Here is an 18,570-nt window from a genome sequence, read left to right as displayed (position 1 = left end):
TCTTTTCTGTCTTTCTCTCTCTAGCTCCGTGCCTTTCTTTCTCAAATCTATAAATTGAAATCCTACCTTTCCCCTGCCCCACCACTGCTGCAGACACAGATATATGAAGAAGAGACTAATGCACAGAGTTAGGGCTCTGATTAAATGAGTCTAGAGTGTAGGAGGCGAGCTAATGTTTAGCGTTGTCTGGCTGATTAAAGCATAGCACACAAGTGATTGCTATGCAGCTCTGCTCCTCACTGCTAACTCATACACAAGGCTGCTCTCTGTTCTCTCTCCACGTCTCTTCATCTCTAGATCTCTCTTTAATTCTTTATCTTTGCCCCTTTGCTTCACTAATTCTGTCGATCTTTCCTTCACTCTGTGTCACTCTGATTTGCTTTCCCTCTCATTTCCATCACTCCGTCATTGCTTTTATTTGCTCAGACCATTTCTTTTTTCAGTTTCTTTTTTCAGTTTCTTTTTTCAGTTTCTTTTTTCAGGATGGATGGATGGATGGATGGATGGATGGATTCTTCTTTGTTACTGCTTCCAGGTTTGATGTCTCTTATTTTCTGCTATTCTGTGTTTCTCTGGCTACCTGTGTTTCTATGTCCATCTCCAAATGAAACCCAATCCTCTGTCCCTCTCAGATGGCCCAAGCTCCCTCAATTTCCCCCCGCTCAGTTACCATGCCGAGAGCCCAAATTCAATTACTGAAGGCTGTGTGATAATCCCAGGCCAGTCATTGGTCAATGCAGCCCTAAATTAAGTGAACACAGAGGGAAAGGCACGAGACGAGAGAGGGTTAATACACAGGAATAGTAAGGTAAAATGTTAAGTATGACACAAAGGAAAGAAGGAAGTAGGTGGAAACTTAAGACATAGGTTAAAGGACTAAAATGAAACATGTGCCCCTCTCTTTTTATCCCCTTAAAGACCCTGGTATCCTTCAGGCTCAAGCTAAAACAAACAACCTTGCCCTTAAAAGCCTGGTCCATAATCCCTGTGTAATCACTCAGGCAGCCTCACCACACATAACCAAAACATGGGAATGAAGACAGAGATATGTGTGTGTGATTTTATTTCAAATGAATTGGCTGGATTCCACATCAAATACTGAAAGCTTGACCCAGTATATTATCCTGAACATTAGCTGAAAATGTAATTTGAAAGCTGCAAGAAGTTTGTTTCACTCTGCAGTGTTTACAGAAATCAAAGGAGAACTGATCTGGAACAGATTGTTTAAACTATGACGAGTTAGGGGAAATCTATAAAAGCTTATTTGCTGTCTTGTAGAAAAACTCACGAATAGGGTAGGAGATTATTTGAGGTCACTCTATAGACTGAGACTGTCATTTGTAACCCCCAGGAGTTGGTTACCCTTCACACGAGAAAACACAGACCTATTAGGTTTTTATCAACACAAACTGTGAAAATGACAACTGCTATGGCATCTGGAGAACAGACAGTTTTCTCACCCTATGCCCTAGGTGCTGTATATAGAGAACATGTGAACTGTGAGCATGATGGCAATATATTGCAAAGATGTTGCTGAGAGCTATATATGTACTACTGAAGAGCAACACACTGATTCAAGATTCTTGTCTGTTTCTTTGTAGAATCCTTTTAGAAAACTGCAGCTGTAAGGTTGAATCCAAATTTCTTTTTCAAAACTGAATAAAAACTATTTCCTATTTTACAAAGTAAGGCCTCTGTACTTTCAGAGCTCTATAAATACCTTTGTAAACAATAACAACATTTTGTATAATTGTTAGCCATCGAGTATTTTGTGTGTAAGAGTTTTATCACATGTATGATGAAATTATCATTTTCCAGTGAAACATGAGTTGCGCAAAAGTGAAGTTTTATAAGCCACTCTGCATCACATTGGCTTGCTCATTGAGCTTTTCCTCACTGGTTAGGGGCTTTTATGCAAATAACCTAAAACTACACCAACTTCTTAAAAAGTAATTTACCCAGAATAAAAAAAAAAGGAACAAAGTGAGTTAGTGGCATGTATTTTCCTTTGGACTCTGAGGACAGACATTGTTCAGGCCATAAGGCAAATAGGCCTAATGCACAACCAGCAGGTCAACTTACAAATACAAATATAAATCCACAGCTTGGTGACAATATTGAGCATGTAGCCAGTCTATCAATTGAATTCCAATTAGTGTCCAACATTTTTCCTGTTCAATAGGTTACTGAGATCAACAGATCAACAACAATAAAGCTGTTCAGTCACACAAGGATGCCATGATTGATTGTCAGTTCAATTTAAAAGTGCAAACAAGAACATTTACCATTAACATTTTGGACACTGAACAGATTTGATCAAGAAAACTAAGCTTTTCAACATCTTAATTATCCTAAACCAAGTATATGCATGTTTCAGTACATGCGCAGTTGAAAAATCAAACCATTTACAGCATCAGAGTGTAAACGACACTGAGCTGTGGTTGTAGTCAGTCTAGCCTATTTTTGTGAAAAAGCTGTGTCTGTTCTCTCACTCATGTCCAATCACCCGTAAGACGGTAACAGACAAACTGAGGCTTAAATATCCTTTGTCAAGACTGAATCATCTCTACATACACACACACACACACACACACACACACACACAACACACACACACACACACACAAAGGGGGGAAAAGGGAAAATATCTCTCTCATTCTTTTCGCTTCCCTCTCTGTCTTTTGTTTTGACTGTTCTTACAATCTTTCTTTATGTTTAAATTGATTTTTAGCTTCTATTTCTGCTGTTTTCAACAAGTGCCTGTCTACATATGTTCGAGTGTCCCTACATAGATATTGTGTGTGTTTGTGAATCCTGTGGGTGGCCTAGCTGATGGTTGTATATATCCTCTCTGTTTGGGGTTTGTGGATCAGCATGTACAACAACAGAATCGTCTTTCGTCTCCAGACCTCTTAGGACTGCTGTCTCAGCTGAATGTTTACAACATGAGACTGCAAGCTCTCATTGTGGCCACCACACACGGCATTACTGAACTTCCCCCCAATGTGACATGTTTAAGTTTCAAATGCTCTTCATGACATATATTAATGTAAATGCCAAGCCTGCTGAGAGCCAGTGATCACTTAAAGGTTTAAGGAGCGAGCCTGTGGTCAAAATGTTGTGGTTTGAATTTCCGGGTGAATGAATAATAAGAAAAATACTATCTTCTCCTTTTAAGCATTACTCTGTTTTCTCTGTCTCTGTTATTTGAGGATTAAAAATATGCTGACTAGTATCTATCTTTCTTAACTATAAAGTAACTTTACACAGTGAAGCTCAAGAAAATCAAAAGCAGCAAACACAATGATGCTCTAAAAAGTCATGTCTATGTTTAATTTTCAGATTACCCATGACCTACTGTGAAGGCAGCATTAAAACTGTATGAGAGAGGCATGACTTCACATCTTTTTACATACATGTGTCATGACAGGGTGAAGATGTGTGTTTAAAAATTGATGCTGGTGAGATGATTTTGATCAGAATCAATGGTCTTGGTGGATAGGGATCAGAAAATAAGGTTCATGATGGAAACAGCCAGAGGTAAAGTTACATGGAATGACACTTTCAGCTCATTCGATTGTACCAAACACTTACTGCAAAACCTATGGCAAAAGATTAGAAAGAATATCTGTCTCGTTAATACATTATCTAGACAGAGAATACCTCACATTAGCTAACTGTAAATTTCTGTCTTGGCCTGAGATACTAATCAGCTCACTTGACTGCTCACACTCCAAGACCTCTGACTACCAAGCTCACTGCATCAAACAAGGTGTGTGTTTATTTATGAGAATAAAAATGCCCCAGTCCACTTCAGGAGCTTTGGACAGCAATTAAATTAGACTGAACCAACTTCTTATAAAAAGGGGGGAACATGGTTTCATGATGACCCTGCTGGGATGCTAAACTGATGGTCTAGGGTGGTTCTGTCAAACTGATATCCCTTCAGTTATGGTTTACACCTCTTTTCCTTTACCACTGAGTTCAAATATAAACTCACTTGACATTAGAAGTAAATAATAACATACAAATGGGAGTGCTTGGAACCACTGTGATGTACTGTAAGCACCCTAAGTATAGCAGTCCTTTTGCCTATTACTACTTTTATTCTATGTTTAATAGACCATTCTGTATTTTGAAGAAATTAAGAAGCCTCATGGTTGTTTTAATATACATTTTCTCAACTAAACAAAAATGCTTCCACTAACCAAATAAAAAAAATTAAATCAGGGTTTAAAACAAATGATGACCTAAAGTTTTCTGATGTCCAGATGTTTACTGGGGTGAAAATTGGTGGAACAGTTTTATCCTCACTCAGCTTTAAAAAAAACAATGAAACTCTTCTGTCTTTGAAGAGGGAAAGTCTATTCCTCACTGTCCCTTGCACACATAGGCTTTAAAAGTATATATTTACACACAATACACTGTCTTATGGTCTGTAATCCAGTCTCCTTAAGAATGCATTGATTTAAATACATGCTACGACTAATTTATTGAAACAAAATTTTAAACTGTCTGCAGACTGAAATAAAAAGACTTTGTGCAAAAACAGATGCTCTTATTCACATGTTCATTCATTATGGTAAAAACTATCCCTTAATTGCATTGACAACCTGCCCTTTTAATCTAATCATGTCAATTTTCATCCAAGGTAATAAAGGCATGCTCAACGCCATAATGAAAACGTGTATTATCTTCTACTGTTCCCCATTGAATAAAAGCCCTTGCTGTTCCTCTTGCAAATGAGCACTAGATCGGAGCTTTTCAAACCTCTGCCATTAACGCCTGAAATACATCCAAAAATTTACAAAGGCTATGAGCTTTGAGCAATTTGAATATGTTCTGCATTTAAAAATAGGTTTCACAAAATTTCTCACTTCAAGTGAGCTGCAGGTTGTGTCACAGCAATGTTTCTGACAGGCAACAACAACATGATTCACACATTTCATACTGTTACACTGTTAGTTAGCAAACACGTCACCAGTACATCCAGTATAGAAGTAACTGATAGAAACAATACAAACAATAGGCTGTCTGCTTGTTCCTGCTGCTATTTTTGTGCTAACCTAGCCTTAACACAAACAATAATTGAAATTGAATTGTTTATTTACATAATTGGCTATTTGTTTTCCACTAAAATATCCAAACATGCAGCACAATGAACACAGAAAAGTTTGCAGTGACAGCGAAACACACCCTTTCCCTATTTTGGTGTTGTCAATTGTTCCAACCCAAACACCTCCTAGGGACTCCGCTACTTCATTCATCCATTCATTAAAAAAAATAAATAAATATGCCTCAACGTAATCCAGACAGAGATTAAGTTGCCACCAGAAAGTGAGAAAATTGTTTATATTAACTTAATTTTTAAGAGACATGGTTGTAATGGGAAATGGTTGAAAGTCACAAATCTGTAAAGATACATTTATATGGGTTTCTATGAGTAAATACAATGAATAAATAACAATTGTTGCTTTACTTCTTAAAGACATATGGATGGAAAGAGTCATAAACCATCTGTTTCACCTGACTGAAATTTTATTTTTCCACAAGTATTTTCTCTTTTTTCACTGGCCTGGAGATATTTTAAATGGGACTTTTATTCAGCCAATCCCCTCTCAGAAAGAAGGGTCTCGCACAGCTGCCCCTCCCTCACACTCTCTTCCTCTCCTCTCACTGGCTCTCTACAAGATTCTAAATCTGCCCTGGGAGCAGTTGGATGCTGCTCTCAGCCAATGGGGAAAGAGCAACTGTTGCATTCATTTACCCCCCTCTGCAGGGCTTCCTCTGCTGCAGCCTCTCAGTCTGGATTTTGATATGAAACAGCCTGGCAGTGTCACAATAAAGGGGAAATAACGTCTTACCGCGTCTTACTCTGATATTATTCAGCACAAGTGGCCCTTACAAACAGTAGCAGAAACATCTAAATAAATTTACATGAAAATATACTATAATACTATACTGTTCTATCAGATCTCTGCCAGTCAAAAGTGACTGTTCTGACATCTTATTGCACTTGATTGTATTTGTTTTCTGTGTGCCACAACATGTTCCACCAGTCCTATGCCTGGCTGTTTAAATAGCATCCAAATAACAAAAATACTATATGATTACTACAGTAAGCCGAATAAAGTGAGAAGAGAAAGTAAGAGGAGAGATGGGGTTACTCTAGTTTCCAACGCCCTCCATCGGCAGCGACATCTCTCTCTCTCTCTCCCTATCTCTCTCCCTCCCTCACTCACTCTCTCCCTCTCTCGTTGCTGCTGCTGCCCGCCCGTTCAGTTTCCCTCACACCGTTTCCGAGGCTCTTGGAGGGAGGACGGATAAACGGCGCTGACGGTACCGGATTTGATATACGAAGTGGGGAGGAATGCTACGGTGATTTCCCTCTTTTCTCTCCCGACACCCACCTCCTCCTTACCACCACCACCACCACTACTCCTCTTCATCACTTCAATCTCGGAACCTTATCAAGACGCACTACTGCTCCGTCTATCATTTTAACCCTCTCTTTTTTTAGTCATCTTTGAACCCAGCTTGTTTGGTTTGGTGTTTTTTGCCTCTGCGCTCCAGCGGATAAAAAAATAGGAGAAAGAACATTTTGGGTCCGGGGAGAACCGACTTGGCTCTGATTAGTTTTCACCCCCTCTCCTCCAAGCGCACACAAAAAGACACACTGGGGTTTTAATCAGTGGATGTGTTGGACATCTGATATAAGAAGCAATACAAGTTGAAAGAAGTGAGCGTTTCCTACTGGCTTCTATGTATTGGGGAAATTTCCTTGGGCAGACGGGCTGCGCACGGAGTCTTTCACTTCCAAGGTAAGGACTGCTCGAGTTTAAGGACTGGGATTTTGCCGTTGTCACCTCAACACAGCCCCATTCATCTCTATCTTTCCCAGTCTGTTTCTCTGTCCTCACTGTCCGTGCGTCTTTTTCTGCAGAGGCTTTACTAAGCGTAAAAAGCAGGGGAGAGAGAGCGAAGTGAAGTGGTGCGGTTGCCGGGATGCTGGTGAGATTCTGGTTCGTCTCTGGATGAATCCAAACACCGGGTTGTCACACAATCAAGGCATATACATACTAAAAAGTTCACTATGAGAGGATGTCAGACTTCGTTATGTTTGAGCAAATGAGGAGTATCCTACAGAAACCCCTCAGAGCCGTTGCGCATTAAACATTAAGACTTGGGTGTATTTGTTGTGTTGCTGGCTGTAACAGTGCAGACTTTCTTCGGTCCCGGGGACCACTGGATGACGGTTGGATTTGTGCGGTTTCCACATAACACAGCCAGCATTTTTCAGGTTACCAGCGCGGTGTGTATTGGTGTGTGTCTGCACATTGGCGATCGTTTGGTGTGTGCGTGCGCGTCTGCAAGTGTGTGTTTGTGTGTGCCCGTGACTGTGTGTATGTGTGTGTCTGGCCACGTATAGTGGCTAATCTCGGTGCAGGCTCTGTTTCGCTGTCTCCGTGCCTAACGGCGGCTCCGCGTAACGGCGACGCACAACTTTTCTTTGGATCACTGTCAACATAGGTTTAATGTGTGTGTGTGTGTGTGTGTGTCTCTGTGTGTGTGTGTCTCTGTGTGCGCGCGCGCGTGCGTATGTGTGTGTTTAATGGCCAAATCACATAATTTATGAAGGGAAATAATATAAGAAGAATTTACTCAATCATTTCTATAAATCTCTATAAATATTCTGCCATTTAGGCCCATTTCTCACAGAAAGAGATTTTACCCCACTTTCTATCTCCCGTTCAGGTAAAAGTGTATTTAACAGTTTAAATTATCAACCACAACCTCATTCTTTCTCTCCGTTTCCCTTTCTCTCTCTTTCTTCGTCTTTCGTCGTTCTCTCATCTTTCCCACAGACTGTTCTCTGCAGCGGTCATTATCGCTTTGTGGAATTAAGATTTTGAAATGTGAATCCCTAAAGACTCCATACGGTTTAGTATTCAGTCCATTTGAATACTTCAAGCAGAGCTGCGTCCTTGCCCTTTTCGAGTGCGCCAGTGCCGGTGAAACTGCATGAAAATTGCACACAGCCCACTTGCCCTTAGGCTCATTCAAGCTCATTCTGCACTCAATTAGGTCCGTGCGTTTGGCTTATCGTCCCTGTAGGGCCACATTAGATCATTTTTTAATCGTTGCACAGACATCTACAGAAATCTACTGAAAATGTGTCCTTGCAGGATGGGTCTCCGTGTGTTCTGGTCTGATATCTGTAATTATGTGTGGTGGAGCACTGAGCCGCTGCTTAGTCGTTTTCAGCGGAGAGTAAGTGAGATATTGGTGTATAATTTGGGTAGCTGCAATTCCGCTGCGTTTTCAGTGGGGGAGCAGAGAGAGGGAGAGAGAGAGGGAGAGAGAGAGGCGTTGACTGTAGGGCTGTACAGTCTTTGGTATTCATGGCACAGCTCAAGATTGCTGCTCTCAAGCAGGCAATAATCTCTCTCCCTCTCACTCTCCACCTCTCTCTCCTTCTGTCTCCCACACTGTTGCGCTATGAAATGTCTCCCCTCGCTCCACCAACTCCTCTACCTCTCTTTCTCCTTTGCATTTCATCTCCCCCCTCTTTCTCCACGCTCTCCTCTCCCTCAGTCTTTTCATCTCTCCTCACCCCACTCTCCCTAACTCCCTCTGTACTCTTCACTCTTGTGGGAGCCATTGAGAAAATCATTTGCTGTTGTTGTATTTTATTCGATAGGGGGGTTCTTACCAGGCTTGGCTGGTTCGCAGGGCTGTTTGTTGATGTGTCTTTTTATTAAAAAAAAGTCTGCAGCCCTCAGAAAGATGCACATAGAGTTCCTTCAGTGGTACTAGCTCCAGTTTGTTAAAAGGAAGAAAAAAAAGGGTTGCAACTTCTGTTACATCCTCAATAAGCTTTTTGACACTAAGTTTCCAGTGTTGCAACAATGTTGTGGTTTTCATACACATTTCCTTACTTTTCAGACAGCAATTCACTGGATGTTTTTGCCATTGGCATTTTGCTAATTAGCCTACAGACGAGTCAACATCTCAGTGGAAAAGTAAAGAAATACCCTTTTTTCTTTTTTGTTCTTAGAGTTCATATATTGTGGTTCAGTGGCCACTTAAAAGACACATCACAAGAAAAGAATCTCCCTAATTTTTTCTAGTGTTGAATTGCTGCATCTTGTATTTGCTCAATAACTGGGTTTAACATCAGAGCCTTCTCACTGCGGCTCCACAAAGGGTTTTTTGTAAATAGCACCAAAGTAACACCCGATTTGTTCTTTTGCATGTTTGCTTAATTCCCTAATTAATTCTTCTAGCTGTACAGCATATCAGTCACATAGTTATTCACTCTGTGATGAAGAGAGGCGAGGCAAGAGAAAATGAGGGGAGAGAGGATGTGTTCTGCAGAGGAGATGAGGTGTAGAGAGGAGACGAGGAGAAACAACAGGGCAGGCGATCGGAGGAGCAGAGCTGAGAAGAAAAGAGCAGGACTCCTATCAAGATATGAGGGGGAGGCAGGGGAGGAGAGGAGGGCAACATGACTTCTATCAGCAGTGTATTTCGCCTCACTCTTTCACGAGAGCCACTGCTGTCTGAGCTGAAACTGAAACGAGACCTGCAGCCTGTCTTCACTTTGCTATCACAGGAACAAGCATAGCTCCCTTTTCAGTTCCCGCAAAAGTGCGGTATTATGTCTGGGAAAGTGATTGTATACTTTAAAAGCAGGACAGAAACACAGAATTCCCTTGTACCAGTACATCTTTGTGCTATTTAGGGTGAGCCGTATAAAGAAACCTGGCTTGGATGACAGATGAAAGCAGGGTGGGTGAGGTATCAGATTTTTCACTGATGTTCAGCCAAAAATTTGCACAGAAACTGACACAGAAATGTCGCCAGATTTGTTGGATTCGTCAAAGCGGTTGCAGGACCTGGCAATGGAAATATTCTTCTTCATGGCTGTGTTCCTTAGAGTTTGTAAAGATACAATTAAATCTGTGAATATGTACATGACAGCAACGAGCAGAAAGAAATATGTGCCCTTCAGCAATGTTTGAAAAGACACAACTAGGCCATTGAATGCTTATAAAAGATCAGGTGACTCTGAGCTGAGTCCAGGTAAATAACTATAATCCCTGATTGATTTGAGTCATAGTCCCTCACTCTTTTCTTCTGTCTGCCCTGTCTTCTCTGTAGAAATCTCTAAATTGATTGACAGTGCAGACAAGACAAAAAACATATGCAGGTGAGGATTATAGTTTACACATGTGACAGGCTTCTGTGATGGTCTTTACCCGTGAAGCTGACTTTGACTGGCCATGAGCCAGATTTTAAAGATTAGTGGCCAAAGTTGTGTTTATTTTTCCATATTGTTAATATGTGCAGGGATGAATTTAAAGACAGAAAAAAAAACAACTGGAAGGAGTTTAAAGGCAACTGACTGCAAATACTGCTGACGTAGCTCACCAGGCAGGCGGTGAGATAGAGGGATTAATTTATTACACTGTAATCGTTATATTTATATTTAATTAGGCGCCAGCTGCTCATTCCCATAAGTCGTGGCATTATACACTAGTTTCTTTGAAACGGTGAAAGAGGGAAAAAAAAGAGGCTAGAAATGTCAGGGAGATGTCATTGTAGATGAGACAGAATTCAAAAAGAAAACTGAAAGAAAAGTGAAGAGGAGAACAGATGAGAGAGGTACTAGACCTCTTCTAGATGACGACAGAGGGAGCTGTTGGGCTTTGCTGCAGCAACAACTTGCTGCTCTGCTCTATTTTCTTCAGTCTGCTCTTTCTAATTCTTTCCAAATCTGTTTTTCCCTCTCTCCCAAGGAGTCAGAATCAGAGAGATGGAGAGGTAGTTAGGCTCCCCAGGGAAGCAGGATTCAATCTACACGCCCCCAAACACACACACACAAACACACACGCACGCACACACGCACACACACACACACACACACACACAGTCTAGTCTGGATAAGCATGTCCACTGTGACTGGCTTCTGTTACCTTCAGATTTGCATTACCTCCCGGAGAGAGGGAGAGGGAGGGAGCAACAGACAGAAAAGGGGGAACAGCAGTTAAGAAGGGGGGATGTTGAAGGGGGAATTGACTTGGCTTCTCTCTTTTGCCTCTGCACTATTTTTTGATTAGCTTTTCTCTAGTGCCTGGGTCCACAGGTGTGATCGAAAGTAGAGTCAGTATAACAGACAACTGGTTAAACTTGAGTCTTCCCTCTCTCTCTCCCTCTCTCTCTCTCTCTCTCTCTACATCTCAACTCTACAGTTCTCCTTCAGCTCTTCATCTTTAGCTCCTTTTAAACAGCCCGATCAAGGTGAGAATGTTGTGCCTTTAAACAAACAAGCAAAGGTGGGATAATAAAGGAGCTTCTTAATGGCAATATAACTCTGTGTAAAGGGGGATTTTTTCCCCATCTTGTTCTCCCAGTCTACTAAAGACAAAATAATGAAAGACCAGGTAGATGTTATACAGATTTATAATTTCCTGTGGCAGTGTGATGGGATTATAACTCTAATCTCCGGTCTCAACGAGATTAAATGACAGTCAGTAATTAGTGTTTTTGACCTCTAATCCCTTTACTTGCCCTTTAGAGGAAAAAGACTGTGGCCGATTTGTCTGCATTTAACGAGGGAGAGGGGTGCTGGGGGGGGGGGGGGGGGGGGGGGGGGGGGTTTCCTGGGTATTGGTGCATGTGAGGAGGACTGAGACAGCACAGGTGGTTCACTATTGTTGACACAGTTTCCTTGCAATCTAATGCCCCAGGTTTAGTTTCCTTTGCCTTTAAGCATCGAATTTGTATGTGTTTTATTTTCTCCTTGTGCTCATGTGGTTTCAATTAGTCCTCAAGTGTTCGACATCCAGTAACATGAAAGTTATAGCACAGGAACCGAAGTTAAATTACCCGCAAGTTCAACACATGACAAACATAATTCAAAAGACGTATGTAGTTACTGCCATTTTTTACCTAAAATTTGTCTTTTAGTCGAAATTTTGCCATAGACTGACATTTTAAAGTCATTGCTCAGTTTGCCAATTTTGTTGATTGTATATTCTTAAACAGCTGAAAACAGTGTCAGTATTATATTTCAATCCAAACTAGAGTTACAGTCTGTTAGACATCTTATCAACATCTCTCTGTCTATCTGTGAACTTTCGAAGGTCTTTCCCTGCCCTCCCTGTAACCAAGTATAAAGCTAAAGTCAACAGGATGAGAAATGCTTTTCATGTTTTGGCACAGAAACAAACCAGAAGCAGCATGATTCATGAATATGTCCCATGCTTTCACTGTTTGATGAGCAAAGTCACACTGAAGTCATTTAAGTAGCGCAGGCTTAAACTGGATGGATGCACATAAGGACTTGGAGACAGGAGGCAGTGCCACAAATAATACTGGGAAACAACAAGGGCTCGACTTACTGTAATTAAACAAGAACAAATGGGGGCTCAAACACTCCAGCATCAATTAAATGTTGACTTTTAAAACTGATTTTCTTTTTATTGCCGCTCGTCCTGGGAACATGATGCCAGATGCTGCGGCTGAAATGTGTTGGTTTTTAATATGAACACTTTGCCAGTTGTTCTCCAAGAGCAGGTGAATATTGCTCTTCAGTTAGCGTGACCTTCTCTCACATACATGAGAGTGTGGAGTGTGTGCAGACCAGGCAGAGTGGATTTATTGCCAGACGATGACACTGTGGTGTAATTGTGATCACGATGGAGTCCGGATCAATGTTAATTCAGGATTAATGAGTGATTTCATTGATTTCAATATTGATGATCAGAATACAGTGTTGACAGTAGTATTGATCGGATTAGAATGAGAATTGATTACTCCAGATAGAGAGCGATATTGACCAGAGAACTTGTTTTTGTGAAGGTGTGCGCCTAAGCTTTCTCTTCCACAAACTCATGCTTGTATATCAAATACAAATGTATTGCCAATGTGATTTTGCAGGTATTAAGTGCATGTGTGTGTATTTTAATATGTGTATGTGTGTGTGTGTGAGAGAGAGCATATCTGTGTAATCCAGTGTAATTTGTTTTCTGTGACAGTCGTTAGGTGCAGTCAGGTGGTTTGCGGTCTCATGACACCAGTCACATGAGAGAAAGAAAAGCAAGGCTGTTTTTTAACAGCCAATTTTAACTGCATTTCTGCTTTGGTAGACAGTATTCAGCAGGGAGAGATGCTGAAAAACAGTGAAGGAGAGGGAAAAACAAGGGAAATGCGATGAAGGTCAAGAACAGTTGATTTCATCTCACATGTGAATTTTAGGAGTTCCTCTTTGCATTCTTGCATGAGTTTGGTACAGAAATGATCCAGATTGGGGTCAGTGAGGCTTTTTTTGTTTTGCTTGAATGCAAATTAATAATTCACAGCTGAAAAGGCTTCTGGTGTGACAGATATTGTATGAAGTACAGAAAAGTCAGTGAGAAAGAAAGGAAGAAGGAATGGGGGGGTAGTTGCTGCGTGCGGGTCAAGGAGAGATTTAATGAGTCGTTTCCTTCTTATTATTCAGGATAATAATTAACAGTCTGTGTGTGTGTGTGTGTGTGTGTGTGTGTGTGTGTGTGTGTGTGTGTGTGTCTTTTTGGAGTCGCCAGTGAAGCGGTCAATCATAGCTGTCTCACCTCACTTACTCTCTGTCTCTCTACTGTCTTTCTCCAGCCATCCTGTCCTCCATTCTTCTCTCTGATTCACATCACGACTGCAGCTAAACATTATTTCAATTATTGATAAACCTCTTCATTATAATTTTTCATCATACCAATCATTTATTTTATGGAATACATGAATATCGCAAGAAATAATGCCCATCACAACTTGCGGGAACACTTAATGATGTCTTCAAATTGCTATTTTGTATTTTTGTCTGACAAATAACTGGTTCATCAAATATCAATATTTAGATTTATTTTTAAATCGATCAACTTTTCTCTTTCATCCATTTCGTTTTCTTCCTGTCTGTCACCTTCATCCTTCTATCGCTACCTCTATTATTTTTCTCCAGTAAAGCTTGCCAGTATCTGCCTCACACACTTACACACTCTCACACACACGCACACACACACACACACACACGCATACACAGGTTTGAGCGTGCATTTGCAGACGGTGTTGTTGATTACCATAATTAACATGGTTATGTTAATTGTAGCAAGTTAATTTTGCTGATGGAACACATTTGTAAAGGTGAACTCTATGGACAGACGGCTACGGCCTCAAGGTACAGTGTGTGTGTGTGTGTGAGTTTCTGTTTGAATAGTATGTGTACGTACACGCACAAATTCATACTGTGTGTGTCTGTGTGTGTGTGTGGTCTGTGCATGTTAGCAGGCTGACAGATCTGTTCCAAACAGGTGGGTATCGCCTGCTAACAGAATTTATTTTTCAGCACACGTGCTGACACAGACACACACATTGATGTTGAAACCAGAAGCTGAACACTCTGAACACTCTGAACACGAACACACACACACACACACACACACACACGCACGCACACACACACACACACACATATAGCCTTAGTGGTCAGCCAAAACAGCAAATGCTGCATAGAGCTTATCTGATTATGAGCAGGGTTAGATAGAGGACTCTGCATCATAGGGGTGGATGAAGAGATATGCAGATAAACAGACTGATAAATAGTTTAACTGGTGGCTCATCCGTCTAATAACCATGTAACTCTGACCTCCGTTTGCCCAAGAACATTTTTCATATGTCCCTCCCTGTACATTTTTTCACAAGACAACAAGAAACAAGAAACAAGAAACAAGAAAGGGAAAAATTAAATTGGAAGACAGTGCACAGAGGACAGAAACAGCTGCATAAGGAACATCCCCAACATACAGCTTCAAGGCAGAATATACAACAATTGTTATAATTGTTGTGTTATGTGTATCATGGTGAGAAGAGGGGCTCTGGCACGTATTTGTATACACTTTCTCTCTGGAGATAAGCGACCTAATCTCCATGTTTAACATCCTCACCTTTTTCCTAATTACATTATTTATGACATTATCTATAGCATCCTTAAATTCCCACTGTGAGGGGAGAAATCTCTTCTATTACCTGGTGTTTCCTTGTTCCTAAAAGAGATTGTTTTGTCGCCTTCAGTGCTTTCAGTAGTGCCCTCCTTGGAGACAGAAGAGTTATGACCGTAACATTTGGACTGATTTACCAGTAAACTCATTTTGTACGTTGAATTATTTTGAGCAATGTCACAAAAATAGAGTCATGGCAACCGATTTTTCTAGAAAGAGAATAGTTGTTTGTTCCATCCACGGGCGTACTGAGCAGGTTATCACAGCCTGACTGAGAGAAGTACAAGCTCATTCTTTTGCTTGCACTGTGGTATGGTAGGGGTGGGTGTCGGTTAATGTGATTTTCACCTATGATTTACCTGTGTTTAAAGCAAATGAAAGTTATTAGACACAGGCAATCAGTTCATGTTTATGTCCTTGTTTGAACAGCAGTGAAACCAAACCATAAGGAGTTAAAACCTTACTGTGTATATCAGTATCACTTGGACAAATATGAGAAGAGGCTTCTTAGCCTCACATATTCTAATGTTTCAAAGTGTGTATGTGCGTTTCAAGCATTAACCAGTCAGCAAGGCCTGCTCTTGATGTCAAAGTAACGCTTTGATCACACTGGGACTTATCTAGTAGTTCTCATCCTCTCCTGTCTCTTCTCCTCTCATCCTCTCCTTCCTTCCATTTCTCCTGTTTCCTCGACTTTCCTCCCTCCCTCCCCTATCGTCTCGTCTAATCTCTCCTCTTTTCTCCTCCTGTCCTCTTCAATATGCCTCTCTCCTTTTCGCCTTTTCTCCCTCTCCTCAGCACTTATCCCCATCGTGCAGTAGATGAACTAAAGACAGTTACCTGGAAAAGTTAAAAAAATAAACCTGATGACGTCACATAGATTAAACTGTATATCACTGATGAATATACAACATGAGATAATTACTAATAGCTGCTTTCTGTATTACTTAATATAATGTTTGCCAAGTTAAACATAAGCAGGAATTCATGGTTGATACTGGCATCTATTTTCTCACCATACACAAGTCTACTAATGTGCTACTTCCCCAAAAACTCTGAAGTTCTCCTTATTGATTCTACTCTGCATATTAGGGTGTGCTGGAAAGATAACAGTGTTTGTCCTCTGTGTACCTTCACACAGAAGAAATGTTGAGATTATACAACCACTGTCAAAACACACACACACACACACACACACACACACACACACACACACACACACACACACACACACACACACACACACTTTCTAAGATGTGATGTGATGGTATAGTGGCAGATGATGGCTCACTCACACACACATACACAGGGACACAGAAAGGGAGTAAGAGAGTTAACGGTGCACATGGGAGTCTGACACACACATAATTCACACACAAAACACTGTTTTCTTTTCTACAAGACAGAGCATTACTGCAAGCTTGACCTCTTTACCATAATAACCTCCCTTCATTTGCCTTCCTCTGTCTCTTTCTGTTTGTTTCTCAGTGTGTATATGTGGTTCTTTATTTTTTTTTCCCTCTCCTTGTTATCATTGTCACTACCTCCCACACTCCCTTCTTGCGTCCCTCTGATTCTTTTTTTTTCTATCTTCATCCCCCTACTCATGCTTTCTTTCTCTCTTACTTTCCCTCTGTCTCTCTCTATCCATGCTTCATTGACCGTGACACTTATAATGGTGTAACATGATTGAATATGACTGCTGCTTCTTCATTGGACAGTATTAATTTCACTTTTTTTCCCATGCAAACAGCTTGTCTCCATATTTCTTTGCAGACTCCATGCCTTAATCTCTGAACATGACTCAGAGACTTATAGAGCAGCACTTATATGAGACAAACTTTCTTTTTTATTTTGTCATCTGTCCTCTAAGGTTTTGTTGGTATATCTTATTGTTTCTCTCCTCTCTATCCTTTATCTCTGTCTCCACTTCTCATTCTCTCCCTGGTTTTATCTCCCTCTTCCACTGTCTCTTCAGGTTTCAGTTCAGCTGTGACTGCATTGACCTTTTCAGTGACAGGAGAGGCAATGAACGACAGATATAGCCTCCTCTAGGACTGGGTAATTGTTATTTCACTATAGAAGGCCATAGCTATATATAGGGAGAGGTGGGAGGACTGATACAAGGCAGACCCTACGTTGTCAAATTACTGACACTTGTATTAAATATAATTAATACCCGAAATTGAACATGAGGAGAACTAACTTTATTCTGCCCTTTAAGCCATGATTAGTGATGAGTATGCAAGAGAAGGTTACGTCAGTTTACCCATACATCAAGATGTGATGCCAGTCACTTTGTATTTGAGCAGGTATTATTATGAGTTAATGTCTCACTATAGAAAATAGCACTTTGTTGAACTAATGTGATGCAGTTGCCTTTTTGTTGATTTTGTTGCGCTTATCATTAGATATAGGATGTTTGTCACATTGTACAAAGATATATTTTAATGCACTACAACATTTCAGTGGTTGTTATTGCATCTAATCTGAAATGCGTAAAGATAATCCAGTTGGAGTTATTTTTAAATCCAGTGAAGTAGCAGTTGCTTTGAGCCATTTTCATACATTGTATGTGTTTTCAGTGTTTATGTAGAGTGACATCTAATTTGTCACAGACATGTTTATTTTTATTGTGATGTTATGAAAGCAAGTGCCATCAATGTTGCTTATATTCTAGTGGCAAGGTTGAACAAACAAGGTTACAGTGTGTGTGTGTGTGTGTGTGTGTCACTTTAAAGTGTCCATGCATGTGGGGTGTTTTCACATACTAAAGCTGACCATGCAAGGTCAGTGTGTATTATGTGTGTTAGTGTGCACATGCCTGTGCACCTGATCATGAGCATCACCAGACCAACAGATAAAAGTCGTTTCAGGCAGTCTGTCTGCATGTGTCCGTGTCACCTAAAGGTGAGATATGCAAGGTCACCCTAGGCTGTATGTGTCGGCAAGAGAGAGTCTGAGAGTGTGTCTACGTTGTGTTCTTATCTTTATGAGAACCAGATGTCTCGATGAGCACAGGAAGAGAAATCCCTGTCCTGAGAAATCCCTTGAAGTGTAGACAGGGCTCTACTTTTAAATACAATTCCTGAGTTTGTTTTTTTTTTTAAGTTAGATGCATTAGGTTGAGTTTAGGTTTGGTGCTGAAGGCTACAGGACGAATCAAGAGTTTGTGAAATGGATCTTGTCTTTGGAAAGTCCTTACAAGTTTACTGTAATAACAGTGCAGAGGTGTGTGTTCGTGTGGGTGCAGTTATACGGGGGCAGGCATGAAGGGGTAAATAGATCATTGCTTGTCTAGACAGCTGTTTTGACCTTTTCATATAAGAAAATAGCCCTGATGTTTTATTCACAGAGCATGCTAATATTTTATTCAACAAGGCAATGCAACAATCGTTAAGAGCAGTTTACAGCAATAGGAGCTGTGTGTCACCAGATTTCACTCTCCAGATGAAAAGAAACATATCAAAGAAAATATCTTGCTGTGACATTTGGAGGTGAGAAAAACTCCTCTCATTTATGAGGATTTACATTT

The 18,570-nt window shown here is 40.7% G+C and overlaps 1 protein-coding gene across 1 annotated transcript in view; it reads left to right on the top strand.

Annotated features, from left to right (window-relative positions):
* Window positions 1-6,270: 6,270 nt before the first annotated feature.
* Window positions 6,271-18,570, top strand: part of cdh11 (cadherin 11, type 2, OB-cadherin (osteoblast)) — an 81,641-nt gene continuing 69,341 nt past the window's right edge. The window contains exon 1 of the mRNA XM_056395162.1: window positions 6,271-6,821. The gene's annotated coding sequence lies outside the window, so the exon portion shown is untranslated. The remainder of the gene's footprint in view (window positions 6,822-18,570) is intronic.

This window comes from Seriola aureovittata, chromosome 14 (genome assembly GCF_021018895.1).
Source record: "Seriola aureovittata isolate HTS-2021-v1 ecotype China chromosome 14, ASM2101889v1, whole genome shotgun sequence".
Taxonomy (NCBI): domain Eukaryota; kingdom Metazoa; phylum Chordata; class Actinopteri; order Carangiformes; family Carangidae; genus Seriola; species Seriola aureovittata.
This window is presented reverse-complemented; position numbering and strand designations above follow the sequence as displayed.